Source organism: Rutilus rutilus (genome assembly GCF_951802725.1).
Source record: "Rutilus rutilus genome assembly, chromosome: 2".
In the NCBI taxonomy this organism is placed as follows: domain Eukaryota; kingdom Metazoa; phylum Chordata; class Actinopteri; order Cypriniformes; family Leuciscidae; genus Rutilus; species Rutilus rutilus.
Genome location: NC_140210.1, coordinates 7,369,995 through 7,385,626, shown reverse-complemented (window position 1 = coordinate 7,385,626; position 15,632 = coordinate 7,369,995). Strand labels below are relative to the sequence as shown.

The 15,632-nt window shown below is 38.7% G+C and overlaps 1 long non-coding RNA gene across 1 annotated transcript; it reads right to left on the bottom strand.

Annotated features, from left to right (window-relative positions):
• Positions 1-11,539: 11,539 nt before the first annotated feature.
• On the bottom strand, positions 11,540-12,948 carry LOC311286045. Its single transcript, XR_014626468.1, has 2 exons — positions 12,717-12,948; positions 11,540-12,185 (listed from the first exon to the last, which is right to left on the bottom strand). It is a non-coding gene; the product is annotated as an uncharacterized lncRNA (long non-coding RNA).
• Positions 12,949-15,632: the final 2,684 nt, after the last annotated feature.

The following is a 15,632-nucleotide window of genomic DNA, read 5'->3' as shown; positions in this document are numbered from 1 at the left end:
CCGACTTAAGAGGTACTAGCAAACCCTGCACCCTCTGACCAAGATCAGACTGGTGAGGCTGTGTCTGTGAGATCCACGTAAACCCGGGGCGTGTGACTCTGTGCGGCATCGGGTCCCTTTTTTATGATTATTTTCTAATAAGACGTGACGTGAACAGTCTCTGGCGCGGCAGACGTGACGTGAAGCGTCTCTGGCTTGGCAGGGCTGACGTGGAGAAGCTCAGGCTGAGGGGATCATCCACAAAGCCCACAGTAAAGTACGAACCGCTTATCCGAAGGGTGAGGTCAGTATATTGACTTAAAGTCCATTGAGGGGTGTTGGCAGGCATGAGGTACTCTAACATGTCCTCAAGCCCATATCGGAACATGTCCTTTAAGACCGCATCGTTTAAGTCCACCCCATGGCAGAGCTCACAAAACTCTTCAACATATTCCTCTATCGGACGGTTACCTTGGCTGAGGCGGAAGAGACGGATTACTGGGTCCATGGTAGGTCTGGGTCTTACTCGGCTGCTGAATCTATGTTTGGCGAAGTTTTCTGTCATGAACTGCTCCGAGACTCGAAGGTGAGATCCAAATGCAGCTTTTATTATGGGCAATCCAAAGGCGTAATCCAAAGTACAGGCAATGGGTCAAAACACAGGTAGGCAGTCAAAACAAAACAAAACAAAACAAAACAAAACAAAACAAAACAGGCAGGGGTCAGAGGCAAGAGAGTAATCCACAGAACAGGCAAGAAATCCAAAAACCAAGAGACAGGAAACCAGGGAAGATGCTCAGAGATGCAGTGTGACAAACAAAACTTCACAGAGAGTAAATGAGAGAACATGGAATAAATAGGCTGAAACTAACAAGATAATGAGACACAGGTGAATGTGATAATGAGTGCTGATGAGTCCAGGCAGATAATGATGGGAGATGTAGTTTGTGAGTGAAACATGATAGTCTGGTGTGGAGTGCCCTCTGGTGGCTCTCAAGGGCACTCCAGCTGGTGACCGTTACAGTAATATTGAAACTAAATTCCAATAAATTAAGTGAACTTCACTGGAGTGCTGAAAAGACATACACACATTATCCCTTCGCCCATACCATCATACCATTGGATTTCCGCCGTTGGGCCAATGGGTGGTCTTTACAATTTTAAGCTTGTTTTTGTATGTTTTTTTTTTTAGGAAGACAAGCTAATGGGTCAGGCCCTGTCATGGTAAAACATCCTGGAAAATAATGAAAATGTTTTAAATCCAAAACATGTATAAAAAGGTTAAAATTCTTTGCTTGCATGTTAACAGTTTTTATGCTAGCATGCAGCAGGCTGAGTAATGGCAGTTTAAAATGGCCGACCGTCAAGCCCTGTCACATCCCTGTGTGACAGGGTCTGACAGTCCTGTGACACAGTATTTAATGGTATATGTATTTAATGCATGCCATAGTAAAACATTATTTGAATAAATAGACATTACACTGTATTTTTGAAGCTTTTTATGCTTTTTGAAGCTTTTTATACAAAATATGTTGAATTTAGTCCCTCTTTTACTTAGGCTAATGCAGCACTGATTTTGAGATTGCACTTTATATATCGAAATATCATTAATATACAGATATAATTATCATTTATGTAAGCTTTAAGTAATGATGACTGTAATCATTCCAATTCATACAGATTGCAGCTAGATGGCTCCAGTTAGTGCAGCTGAGAGACAAAGGCAATGTCGGGCACAACTAAATGCAGACCATGAGAGAAAGGAGAAACATCTTCAGAAAGAAAGGGAGAGATGGAGGCAGAAAAAGGAAAGAAGGAAAATAATTCACAAGTTGATTGAGCGAAACCAAAGACATCGGCTCAAATTATGGAGAGAGCAACAGAAAACATCTAGCTTAAGAGAAAGGCCAAAGTTCTTCAAGGTTAGAAAGGGTACCATCACAGAACCACTTCATATTACAGCTTGGTAATAACAGGGTGATACCATGGTAACATCTACATCGACGCAATCATGAGGAAAGTCTTCGAGGGTAGGCGAGGAGTCCAGTTCGACGAAAATGGCTCATCAGTAACGGATCTTATGTTCGCCGACGACAGTGGCGTGCTGGCCGAGGATGATGCCGAAGCCACGGACATTCTCTACGAGATCGCCGGCGTTGCCAAATCATATGGTTTAAAAATTAATGTTGACAAAACGAAGGTACTGACAACAGATGGATCGCCGGCCGACTTCAACCTCGACGGCATCCAGATTGAGCAAGTTCAGAAGTTCAAATACCTGGGCTCACTGGTTGAAGAGAGGAGAGTTGCGTCTACGGCGGAGACCTACAGTCGAATTGGCCAAGCAACCGCAGCATTCGCCTCGCTAAAGTGGTGTCTGTGGAAGCGAACCAATGTTTCTATCCCGACCAAGGTTCGCCTGTTCCGAACGCTGATTCTGCCGATTCTACTCTACGGATCCGAAACGTGGACGGTGCTGAAGGCGGACCTCAACAAACTCGAAGTTTTCCAAATGCGATGCCTGCGCCAGATCTTGCGAGTATCACTTCGAGATTGCCTTCGAAATGAGGACATCCGGCACAGATGCCAACAACGACCTCTGATCGAGGAACAAATCCAAAAACGACGACTGCGATGGTTTGGTCATGTCTGCAGAATGAGTGGAAGCCGACTACCACACCAACTCCTCTGGCATGACCGACCCTCCCAGTGGAGAATCCAGCGAACGGCACCAAAGAAAACGTGGCTCAAACAGGTTGAGGAGGACATCAGGAATCGTAGACTAAATATCCATGACGCCAGAACAACCGCCTTGGATCGTCCCGCATGGAAACGCCTCGTAAATGAGATTCGACAACCATTGGCACCCACAGCAGCGTACGGACTTAGGAGCCAATCCAGACCAAGCGCCAGCTAGGGATCAAAGAAGAAGAATATCTACATTATTATCTAATGACATGCGATTTCCATTATTACCATGTAATAAGTAATAATGTAGATATTACCATAGCATTACCCTGTTATTACTGGGCCGTAATATGATGTAGTATCACATACTCTACATTGTGCTATTCAGTTAAATGCCTATTGATTACATTTGTTTATGTGGTGTAATGTGCCATTCATTACCCTCTACTTAGTTTTGTTTATATAATTTAATTTCTTTTGTTGTATTTGTTTATTTTGTTTGTTATGTCTTAATGTTTAATGTTCTGTTATATGTTTTAATATTCAAAGAATATACTATTATACCGAATAACAAGCCATTATACATGGGTCCATACACGAGTAGCGCTAGCATGCAGTAAATACAGTACATTTTGTAAGTGCAGGACACACATTACATGGTTCGGCATTCCTCTGGAAAAAGAACACCACAGATGAACTGCACTTAATGGTGCGTTCAAGTCCTCCTGGGAAGTTCGTATGTACGAGGTGGGAAGTCGTGCTTATAACGGCATGTGCGTTCAAGTCACTTTCGTCGGAGCAAAATGGCGGAGTACTTTCTCTTAATTAATTACACAAAAATACAGTAAGGTTCTTAAATTCTTGTTCTAGAAAATGAAGAACAAAGAAATGTGCATCAGGTGTACTTTGTATTTTTATGTTTTTTAATTAATTTATGAAGCCACTGCCAACACATCGTTACATGTTGCATTGTTATATTATAATACTGTCATATTCTGTGTTGGCGATTAGCTAACTGAGCTGTTAATAGAAAATCCTGACAATATCCCAGCTAAATACCTTTACGTATTGTGTATTCCGCCATGTTAATCACTGACACGCCCCCAACTCGTAAAGATCGGAGCTTAGAGAAAATCCCGAGCTCCCCACTGGTATTTACGACATTGTGGTGGCGTTCAAGTGCGTTCAACTTGTAAATACGATCTATACGAGATGACTTGAACGCACCATAAGTATACATTTTATACTTAACTAATATGGTAAAACAATGAGTATTAAGCAAGTTTCACACTATACAGTAGGCTAAGAACGTCGTCAAAAAACTAGGGTCCTGGAACTGGGGTCCTGAAACTGCAGCCTCCGGTTGTGCAGGAATACCCTTCACACCCATTTCCCTAAACTATAAACTTCCCCTTTTTGACACATGAGTCAGATTTGTTGAACTGTCACTGCAAAACTCTACACACAAATCCATTCATTTCTCATTGCCTAGAGTAGACCATGTTGTCATTTAGAAAGCACTTGCATTCAATATTGTTCACTCAAGTATAGCACAGCTTCAGCTCAGTTAGCACACAATTACCCAAGTGGAACAGAGTCAAAATTGATCACACACCAATCAGAACCTTCAATACAGTCTTCTCGATTGTTTACACACATTTTCTGAAAGCATGCCTCATACTCTCAGAACTCTACACACAAATCCAAAAACACACACGCAATGGGCAAAACCCCTTAATTCTCCTGCAAAATGAAACTTTACATTCAAAACAATGTTTTTTCTTCTCAAAATGGTATTTTGTTTTCAAATGACACACACAAACCATCAGTTGAACACTGATGTGCTCAATGTAAAACATTATGATGAATGGAAAACACTTCTTCTCCATTCATCATAAATTAGGCCTCTTTTTTGTTACACTTTCTACAGACAGTACATACATAAGTGTGTTGTAAAATATTTGAGAATATTGTTTTTATACTCAGAACACACACATACACAGTAACAAATATATTTGTACACAGTGTACATCCCAGGCCTATGTGTGTACATCCCAGGACGTCGAGGTCACTTCTGTGATTTGGGAAAAGCCCGTAAAAGTCCTGGTTGAAAGCCAGTATATCCAACATTTTTTTATAATTTTTTCCGAAGTGTTGACAACTTTTGGGGTTGGGGTTTGTGATGAACTAGAAGCCGGTCTCTTTGAATCCATCTTCTACTTTTGCCAAAGTCGCTTGAGTTGTCTTCGCTGATGCGGATAATGGCGGCGAATACACAAACCTGCCAGACATAGCCAGGTGAGCGTGAACGCGCATGACGTCACGCCCAGTCGATTCCGTCCCGAATCCCTCTTATTTATTTTACTGTACAGGATTATAGAGGCAATCGCAGAGATCATAGAAGGTCTCATTCAGTCCATCAGGCAATTGTTTAAGCATGTATGGGTTAGAAAAACGGGTATTTTTAACATGAAAAGTTGCTTAATGCACCTTTAACTTTAATGATGTTCGACCAAGGGAAACAAGGCTGCTGATTTGTAACAATTTAATAGCATACACCAACAACACTGGAGACTGCATAAATATATTTCTAAATATGCAAATTGATCTTTGCGGTTTCAAAATAAAACTTTAAACCTTCACTCTGAGTTTGCATGTTCTGATGCCAACATTCTTGTTCAAGACAAGAATGTAGCATTACATTTCAGAAAGATGTGGCCAAACATTACAGATTAATTGCAATTAAACATTAGATAAGCAATGCTTTGCTCTTGATGTAAAGTAGAACAACAATCGGCTGGCCTACGGCGCCCTCTGCTGGCACTTGTCATAATCCATGATAAGATTATTGTTTATATTTCTTAATGTATTTTAGTAGTGTTGTTCACTAAAACAATTTGATTACTTACTTTTGATACTTTATTTGAACCAATTATTATTGCCTCATTATTATATTAATTTAAGTCAAAGGCTATTGTTCACTTAGATTTATCTTTATTACCAAAAAGAAGATGTATTTTGTGATTAAAGGCTTATTTTCCAGTCATATATTTTGTCATTGTAGATTTCTTGAAAATAATAGGCTATTAAAATACTTTCTTGTCGCCTTCACGAAAACAATATCACATATAGTTTGATATTGTGAGCTAGTATTCGCCCATTGTATGGTTAAGTGTAAGTAAAATTCCATCAATATACTTAAGATATCAAAAGTAAAACTCAGAATGTCACATTCCAGAATATCATGTTAGATCATAAGGAGGGAGGGAGGGAGGGAAGGAGAGAGAGGGAGAGAGGGAAGGAGAGAGAGGGAGGGAGGGAGGGAAGGAGAGAGAGGGAGGGAGGGAGAGAGAGAGATAGGGAGGGGGAGAGAGGGGGGGGGGACTGTTTGGGAACATACCTAAGATATCAAAAGTAAAACTCAGAATGTCACAATCCAGAATATTATGTTGTTATAGAGAGAGAGAGAGAGAGAGAGGGGGGGGGGGGGGGGAGGGGGGGGGGGGCACTGTTTGGGAAAACATCACGTGAAATCCTGGAAATAAGTGCATTTTAAATATGTTTTTTCAGGCCTGGAAAAGTCATAGAAATCAGTGACATCTTTTATATAGAATTAGGCTAGTTCTTTTTACTTAGTTGCAATCAAAATAAGCCCATAGTCTGTTTAAAAATAAATTCCAGTAGTCATAAATGAAAAACCATGGAAATTCATTGATTAAAAAGAATCCTGTGTTATGTTTCCTCTGGTAAAAATAAATAAATAAAAATGGATCAGTTTGTTGTTGTTTTGTTCTAATCAGCTGTCACCAAAACATTGTAAGACACATGAACCAATGGATCCAATAGATCTCCAAAGACAGGAGAAAAAACACAACAGCTAACTTCATATATTAGTCATGGTGAGGTTCAAACTTCAAACAGAAATTTAATTTGTTTTTCAGGGGAAATTATTTTGAACTCCACCCATATTATAACGATTATAAAAATATGATGGTAAAAAAAAAAAAAAAAAAAAATTGGAGCACACATAAACATAAATGATCCTTTACTTTCCATTGAAATAATGACAATATGTTATTTAAAGTAAAAGTGAAAGTTAGATCTGCATGTATAAATATATCCTCCGATGAGAGCTGCAACCACAACATGTTTTACACATCCTAAGAAAAACAAGACAGAACACTAGCAATTCTGTGATTCTTGTATTACTCTGTTTACTTTAAACAACTGTTTCTGAAGTGTGGTATTATTTGCTGAATTTATAAGGGGGGGGGGGGGGGGGGGGGATTGCGAGATCACAAATGGGAGGTTCAGGATCAAAACAAAATGAAACCCCCTCAGGAGGTAAGTGCTGCGAATTTTGGGATTGTCTCAAAATACTTCACTTAGTTCCCCTAATTCCTTACTTCTTCTTGTGTTTCTGTTTCCTTTTTTTTTTTTTTTTTTTTACCCTCTTGTCTTGTAAATCCTTATTATTTGTACACCGAGACTTACAACTGCACATGCATGATATTGATTTTTATCTTAAAGGGTTGATTATGATTTTATTTTTTTAACTTCAGTTAGAGTGTAATGTTGCTGTTTGAGCATAAACGACATTTAAACTTAAACTTCTGCAAAGTTACAACGCTCAAAGTTCAAAGCAAAGGAAGATATCGTGGTTTCAGCGCAGCCAGCGGACACATCCCCATGTTTGAGAGTAGAGGCCTACTGCTCATTTTTTCAAGATTTTCAAAGAAGGTTCAAATGTCCGTCTCAATGCAGTTTCAAAGTCTCTACACGATCCCAGTCGAGAAATAAGAGTCTTATCTAGCGAAACGATCGGTCATTTTCTAATATATATATATATATATACACTTTTTAACCACAAATGCTCGTCGTGTACCATCTCTGAGATGTGCCACGTATTGCGTCATCATGTTGGAAAGGTCACGCGTCAAGTCATCTATCTAAGTTATTTGTCTGTGCACTACAGTTCAAAAAGGCAGGGAAGGGCGAAAAATTTAATCTCATTTTCTCATCCAACTTCAAAATCGTCTGACATCTTTGTTTTAATTTATTATTATTATTATTATTTAAATTTTTAGAAAATGATAGATCGTTTCGCTAGATAAGACTCTTATTTCTCGACTGGGATCGTGTAGAGCAGGGATAGGCAACTCCGGTCCTGGAGGGCCACTGTCCTGCAGAGTTTAGCTTCAGCCATGATAAAAACTCACCTGCCTGTATCTATCTAGTAATCCTGAAAACATTGATTGCCTTGTTCAGGTGTGTTTAATTAGGGTTGGAGCTAAACTCTGCAGGACAGTGGCCCTCCAGGACCGGAGTTGCCTATCCCTGGTGTAGAGACTTTGAAGCTGCATTGAGACGGACATTTGAACCTTCTTTAAACATTGGTATAGTTGGTTGCCACTGAAGTTCATTCTGTGTAGAAAAATCCTAGAATGTTTTCCTCAAAAACCTTCATTTCTTTTCAACTGAAGAAAGAAAGACATGGACATCTTGGATGACATTGGGGTGTGTAAATTATCAGCAACATTTTTTTGGAAAGTGAACTAATCCTTTAACGACTACAACAAACGGCTGGTAGGGACTACACTACATTCCTCCCTGGTTAGTGACATCATCACCAACCCTAAAATTAACATAAACCCCTCCCCCGGGAACACGATTTATAGATTAGACTTGTTTGAGATGCGCCTAGACTTACTGAAATGTAGGCGAGAGTAGGCGGCTGCAGTGAGAGGAGGAGAGAAAAAAGCGCAGGCAAGCCGGACAGTTCTCTCTTCTCGCAGTGGATCTGACACCTGGGAGATCAAAGATGGATATCGCGGGATTCACGCACGTGCACAGTGTTGCTAATAAACTGGATGTAATTTAAGTTATGTTGCTTTTATATGAAAATAATTATAATGAACAAGACACCCATTTAATTACATACCAAAGACGTGTTTATCAATCATTGGGGACATCAAAGACTTATTTTACATCTTGTGAAAGGGGCGTTATACCAGCCCTTTAACATAATTTGTAAGTAGCTTATTTATCCTAAGGGTATTACAATTCATGATGTGTTACAACCATCCTCTGTCTCCCAGGCTATTTAAATAGATTACACAGCATAGACACATTCTCAGAGAAAGATAATGTATTGTTAATTGCTAACTGAATTGTTTATTTGTTTTCTATAGAACTGGACAAACCATGGAGGTAATTTGAATGGGGGTAAGCTATACATGTTCTATACATAAGCTATGCAGACAAGTGTTTATTTATATTTCTATGTAGGCTATGTCCATACTCGAAGAGCAATTTTTTCATCTGCAATGTAAAAAGTGAAAATGAAATTTTTACTCAACGTTATGTTTATGGATAAATCCACATGTGCTGTATAACAACAATATCTCCTATTTTTAAGCAAACAAAGTAAGACAGACCAAGCTAAAAGAGGCCATTTGTATTTTTTAACCTCCCATCACCAATCCAGCCATGGTTTCTAGTCAATCCGTCATCTGCCGGCTGTCCCTTGCTTATTTGCTTCTATTGGGAAATACTCTGGGTTCGGGATAGATTCCGGACTCAGAGCCCTCCCCTTAGACTGCACGCCAAATATGTATACTCTTCCCTCTGTCAGATGTGTTAATTTAACTTGTGAATAAACTTGTGAATTTAGTGTGTAAATAAATGTGTCTCTTGTCTTTGTGCAGACAGAAGGAAGAGCTGAAAACACGTCTAGAGAATTTTCGTCTGAGTAATCCGGATGTTACACATGTCAGGATCCTGGTAGCTGGGCAAATTGGAGCAGGGAAGTCCAGCTTTATTAACTCTGTTAATAGTGCCTTTCAAGGAGAAATAGTTTGTGAAGCACAAGGCCACAAGCTGATAATTTACAATCAGCCGCCAGTCATAGTTTCACGAAAAGAGTAGGTATTATTTGACTTTATCAAATATTTTGACTTTATTATTTGACAAAAGCATTTAAAATATTTTGGCAATATGTGTGATATTTACATATATTTATGGTGCCATATTCTTGGTATTTGTTTATAGCTGACCGCATACCGCATCAGAAATGCAGATGCAGATTTGCCTTTTGAAATCTGTGACGTAATGGGCTTAGAGCCTCAAAAAATATCTGAGTGTCAACCTGATGACATTGTCAAAACCATATGGCCATGTGAGGGAGGGATATAAAGTAAGTATATAAAGACATTCATTTCATTTAAAATTAACATTTAAATGTGTGCAATATCTCACATTTTTATATTTTGTCTTTATTTAACAAAACTAGCTCAGGGAGGATAATCCACTCCCTAGCGACGATGAACATTACAATGAAACTGTCGGATCAAGCTTTCTACCTGGTTTATACGTCATTGATGCACATACAATACATCTCTCTGCAGATAATAAGATATTTGTTGAGAAGCTGAAGATCATCCGCCAGAAAATCAGTGATAACGGTAAAACTTTGTATGAATTTTATCTTCTTTTTTTTTTTACAACACTGTATAAAAGCGTCTACATTCCCTATGAGAAACTATTTAGCATAATGTGCATATATGAATATTTGATCTCCATTTCATCAATATAAAGGTAGGCTACTCTAAGTTAACCAATAAAAAATTAACATTTGCCATTTGCTGTTATTTTTTTTATTTTATTTTTTTACAAAGTGAGATTGTCAGAGTTCTGTCACTTCTGTTTGGGTTACATCTTGGGTTGGTGACAGAACTCTGGCATTCCCAGTCTGTCAGGCTTTGGGTAATAGCTGTGTCCCAAAGTTGAAGGATGCATCCTTCGAAGGACGCAGACTTCAAGGATGCAGCCTATGCGTCCTCTGAAGGACGCACCGTGTAGCCTTCCTAGGATTTCCTAATTGTGCAACCAGGTGTTCCCGATCACCGCTCCTGGCGCCAAGCAACGGTGCGAGAGGACAGCTGCTATCCTGATCATTCATTTTGATAACTGAGTAAACAGCTATGGAGCCAGAATTGGCTATTGTCATTTTTATGTTTTATATTTTACTGGAGGTCATGGTGTGCCCCGGCGCTGCCGAATCATGTATTTTCGGTAAAACCCAATTTAATATAAAAAGTCCAGTATTTCTCGCGCTCGTCATCTGCAGCTGTCACGGTTGCCAGGCGACAAGAACAATCCTTCCTAGGCTAGACCGGTCCGAGCGCTTCAGATGCGCCCTTTGATATGGGACGCTGCTGTAGTTAGCAAGAATTTGTTAATATTGTGACAATAAGCCTACATTTTGTTACTTTAATTTTCGGAACTCCATATTTCGTTAAGTATTCACTTACAAATGTGAAGTAACCTGAAGTACTTTTTTCCCTCACATCACAATATGATTACATTACACTACACAAAAGTATATAATGTAACAACCAGATATTACTGTATATTGAAAATATACAGAAGTAAAATGCAACATAGCCTACGCAGTAATGCAGTAGTAGCCTAATATAAATGCAGTAGTTATTGAATCAGCCCTGCAAACCTGTTGGTAGACAACTTAGTGGATAGTGGAAATATGCACTTTAACACTCTGGAGACCATCCCAGATGATGTCCCACCAGCAGGAGGCCTTACCAGGGGCAGCCCATCCCGGTCCAGCAGCTCAGCTCAATAGAGTCTACATCATTTTTTTCTTATTTTATGCATTGTAAAATTAAATGTTTATGTTGATTTTGATATGTTTAACTTATTTTGTAAATAGTTGGAAAAAGTACTTTAATGTAGCCTAAAGAACAAATGATTTTCATTTACCAATTTTATTTGAAAAAATAAAAAGGTATAGAATTTGTTTCATGCAGAAAGTATTACTGTCATTACAAAAATAAACAATGTCCAGAGCAATTCATTCTCAACTCAACTCAACTTTATTTATAAAGCACTTTCAACACCACAAGTGGAACCAAAGTGCTGTACAGAAGATATAAAAAGAGAAAATAAAAACACAAACATAAAAACAATGCAAACAAATGACACACAACTTACAAAGCATTATCAAATGCTAAAGAAAACAAATTCAGTAGTGTTCTCTTTTATTCTCTTTTATTTACACAATTAAAGTTGCATAAAAATAAATGTACATATTTTTTCTTTTAAAAAATAAAAGTGAAAAAAGTTAAACAAGAATATGTAGAAAATATATTTTTCAATCATTCTCTCAAGAAGAGAAAACAGCCTGTCCATCCTCTCCCTTCTTTCCTGTGCACTCCTCGCCTCTGCCTCCCTCTCTAGTTGCATTTCTTCTCTGATCAAGTCCAAAAACTCGTCCTGTCTCGCCGCCTTTGTGCTGGTGCTGCTGCCCCTGGCTCCTCCTCACCGTGGGCACCCACTACTGAACTCGGCCCTAGTGTGTCCTCAGGGATTGAGGCAATGAGGACAGGGGGGTTGGTGCAATGCCTCTGTCCCAACATCTCATCCATGAGGACAAACCAGGGCCAAGTTGCAGCAGTGGGTTTCCCACTCACACCCTCTCCTGTCCCAGGACACTTGCAATCCTAAAGGCAGAGCAAATGAACCATGGCTTGTTAATAACAACAACAGGACAATACATTTCAGCAAAGATGTGTGTATTACTTTTCTTTATATATATATATATATATATAGACCCATTTTTTCCTGAATTGTTCTTCTGGTACTTAACACAGAGGAGCAATCTTAAGTGCATTGTTAACACTGCAAAATATGACACATCAAGACATGCATACAAAATACTTAAGAAATCATATTTCTGTATACTAAAATTTGGTTAAAACCACATAGCTTGCATGACAGCACTACAAAAACACATAAAAGTGAAACCCTATTGCCTTATCTACTGCTTTTCTTATTGTTTTGGGCTTTATTGGGTGAGTGATATTTCTTATAATACACAAGTGCAAATATTACAAATAGGTCGTTAAACTAATAACATTATTACCACAAGTTTTGCCTAAAACTACCTGATAAATGTAGTTAAGAAGAAGTTTATAAGAAAATTTAACTCTGGTTTCGCTAGCTATTTGAGTAAATGAAAACATAATACTTACATTTAAATGTGAATTTGCTGTCCACCACCGATCTCGGCCGCCTTTAAAAATAAATAAATAAATGCTGTCGTCAACGGCGCGCGATGACTTATGGGGTAGAATAGGCCGCTAAGTGTCCATTTATGTATCCTTCTTTTCACGGGGAAACCATAGACAGTAAAAGAAATGGACACAGCGACCCCATTGGATTCAACGGAGACAAAGTGAAGCCAATTAGAAACTCTTACTTCCTGGGGGTCCAGCGTACTGCGCAGACTCAAACTGAGCTCGACGACGTAGATGTGACGTGAGCAAACCGTCTGTCTTCTAGTAGCTGTGCCAAGATCAATCTGAATCATTACCTTCCGAAACTCGCAGAGACGGAGAGCGTGAGTAGGAGCTGTCCATGATCTTGGAGCAGGAGAAACTTTTTGTAGGTGTTCTGATTAATTATTTTGTCATTTTGCCTCGACGTCCTCCCGATTGCCCGCGAGCTTCTCCTCCTGTCCATACGGTAATTTCCTACTGTGCGACAGAGAGTCGCGTGGCTGTGACGCAATCGTTAGCCTACTTTTACAAAAACTGCTTCTACAGGGCCATAACTTAAGCTACAAGGTAATGAAGCCTTTTATACATTTTCGTGTTTCTTTAGAAATAAATAATGGACAAATGGAGTCTTTAAACGCCTCAGATGTAAAGTTATTCGCTGTCAAAGTGACGCCAAAATGAATGGGAGTCAATGGGATGCTAACAGCAGGTGGGGTTCCGCTAGCCAATGGCGGCGCCCGGGGGTACCTTCAAAATAATACAAATCCCTGCCCCCCTGGGGGAAACGAAGGGTGCATTTGGCGTCGCTTTTGAATCAGGGAAGCCTTCGTCGCGGCGCGATGACGCAACCGGCCTTCGAATACGGCCTTCGAAGGATGGAGAATTGAAATTTGGGATGTATAAAACCTGATTGGCACTCATCTATTATATTATTAAGAATAAGTTTTAGCCTCTTTGCTAAAACTAAGGCAATAATTTTATAATCGGTATTCAATAAGGAAAGAGGGAGGAAGCGTTGTTTTCTCAATACTCTCTAAAAACATTTTATGTAAAAAAGGTGCTAATTTTTGACTAAATGCTTTATAATGCTCTGCAGATAGCCCATCAGTACCTGGGGATTTGTTACTTTTTAAATTATTTATAGAATCAAGAATTTCTGAAAGACTAATGGGTGCATCACACAGACTACAACCTTCATTATTAATTTGTTTTATGTGAGATAAGGAATCAAAAAATTCCATGGTGGACTGCTGGCAAAATTTAGAAGAATATAAATCATTATAAAATTTAGCACAAAAGTCTGCAATTATCCTAAAGTCATCAGTTACATTCCCATCAATATAGTTGCTGAATATAATTTTTTACTCGCTGCCTTTCTAACCTAAAGAAATAGGCAGAATTCTGCTCACCCTCCTCTAGCCAATTCCATCGAGATCTGATGAAGGCGCCTTCAGCCTTCCGTTTATATATATCCTCTAAATTATGTTTTTGATCAACAAGCTCAATTTTTTCTGAGTCTGTAAGATCATCTACATTTTTACATGATAATTCCGAAATTCTATCCATAATCTGGTTTTCATTACATTTTCTTAATTTTGCTAACGAACTACTGTATTTCCGACAATACTTCCCAATTTCGTATTTAAGAAGTTCCCAATTAATGCAAAAAATATTCTCTTTATTAGCTTTATGCCAATAAAAGGAAATTAAGTTATCAATCTTAGTGAGAACTTTGTTGTGTTGAAGAATTGAGGTGTTAAGTTTCCAATATGAGGATCTTTTACTCAGTGAGGGAGCGGATACAAATGGAATACAGATAGAAATGGCCTTATGGTCAGAAAATGGTGAGGGAAGTATATCAGTCTTTATATTTGATAACTCTGCTGAGGTCAATCAAAAATCAAGTCGGGATTGTCTAGAAAAGGAATTATTGTTCCATGTGAATACTTTTTGCAAGGAATGGGTTTCTCGCCATACATCAACAACAGAAATTTTTTGCATAAAGGATAATAAATACTCAGAATTAGTATTAGTAGATTGGGGACATCCACATTTCCAACCCCCATTGTGATCTCCATAAATTGACATCTTGTAAAGTTGAATGAGTTTCTTGTAAAAAACAAAGATCTGTGTTGAGACTTTTAAGATACAGAAAGACTGCTTTACACTTAAGAATATTTCGTAGCCCTCTGCAATTTAAAGAAATAACAGATAAGGACATAGAAGAATAAAGAGAAGAAGAAAAAGAACAGAATAATAATAGAAGAAAGAATTAGTTCTAAGAACAAGTATAAGGACTAAGTCACAGAGACAGAGAACCTAACCGGACAGAACAAGCAAGGGATGAGGTCAACAATACCTTCATTCATCTATCTAGAAAATAAATATGTACAATTGAGGAACAACAACTATAATTCCCCCTTTTAAAGGGGTTGAAATAATTCGCATTGTTTACTTAAATCGATGAAAGTCTGAAATAATCCTATTTCTTTTTAAGTGGATGTAAACAAAAAGGCTCATGGAAGATGTATAAAAAAAAGAAAGAAAAAAAATTGTTCAGGGAAGAAAAAGAAGCGCATCACCGTCAGAAGTGGTTACCGGCATTTTTGGCTCAAAGTGGAAGTTCCAGAATTCACGCATGTCAGTTCCAAGGTCAAGTCAGCGTAGCATCAGTCAATGCGGAATTCAGATCCGTTACCTTTTAAGCAGGAGGAAATATTTCCGTACCATCTACAAATGCTCGTCCGCCGACGAAAAAAAGCTTTTTTGTTCTCTTTTCGGGCCTTTTCAACTATGGGCCAAAGCGTAATCCTCCTCGCTCTATCGGTCGGTGACAGATCTTCCGTGATATTCAGTCGGTTCTCAATCAGAAACTCAGCGTCCTTGGCG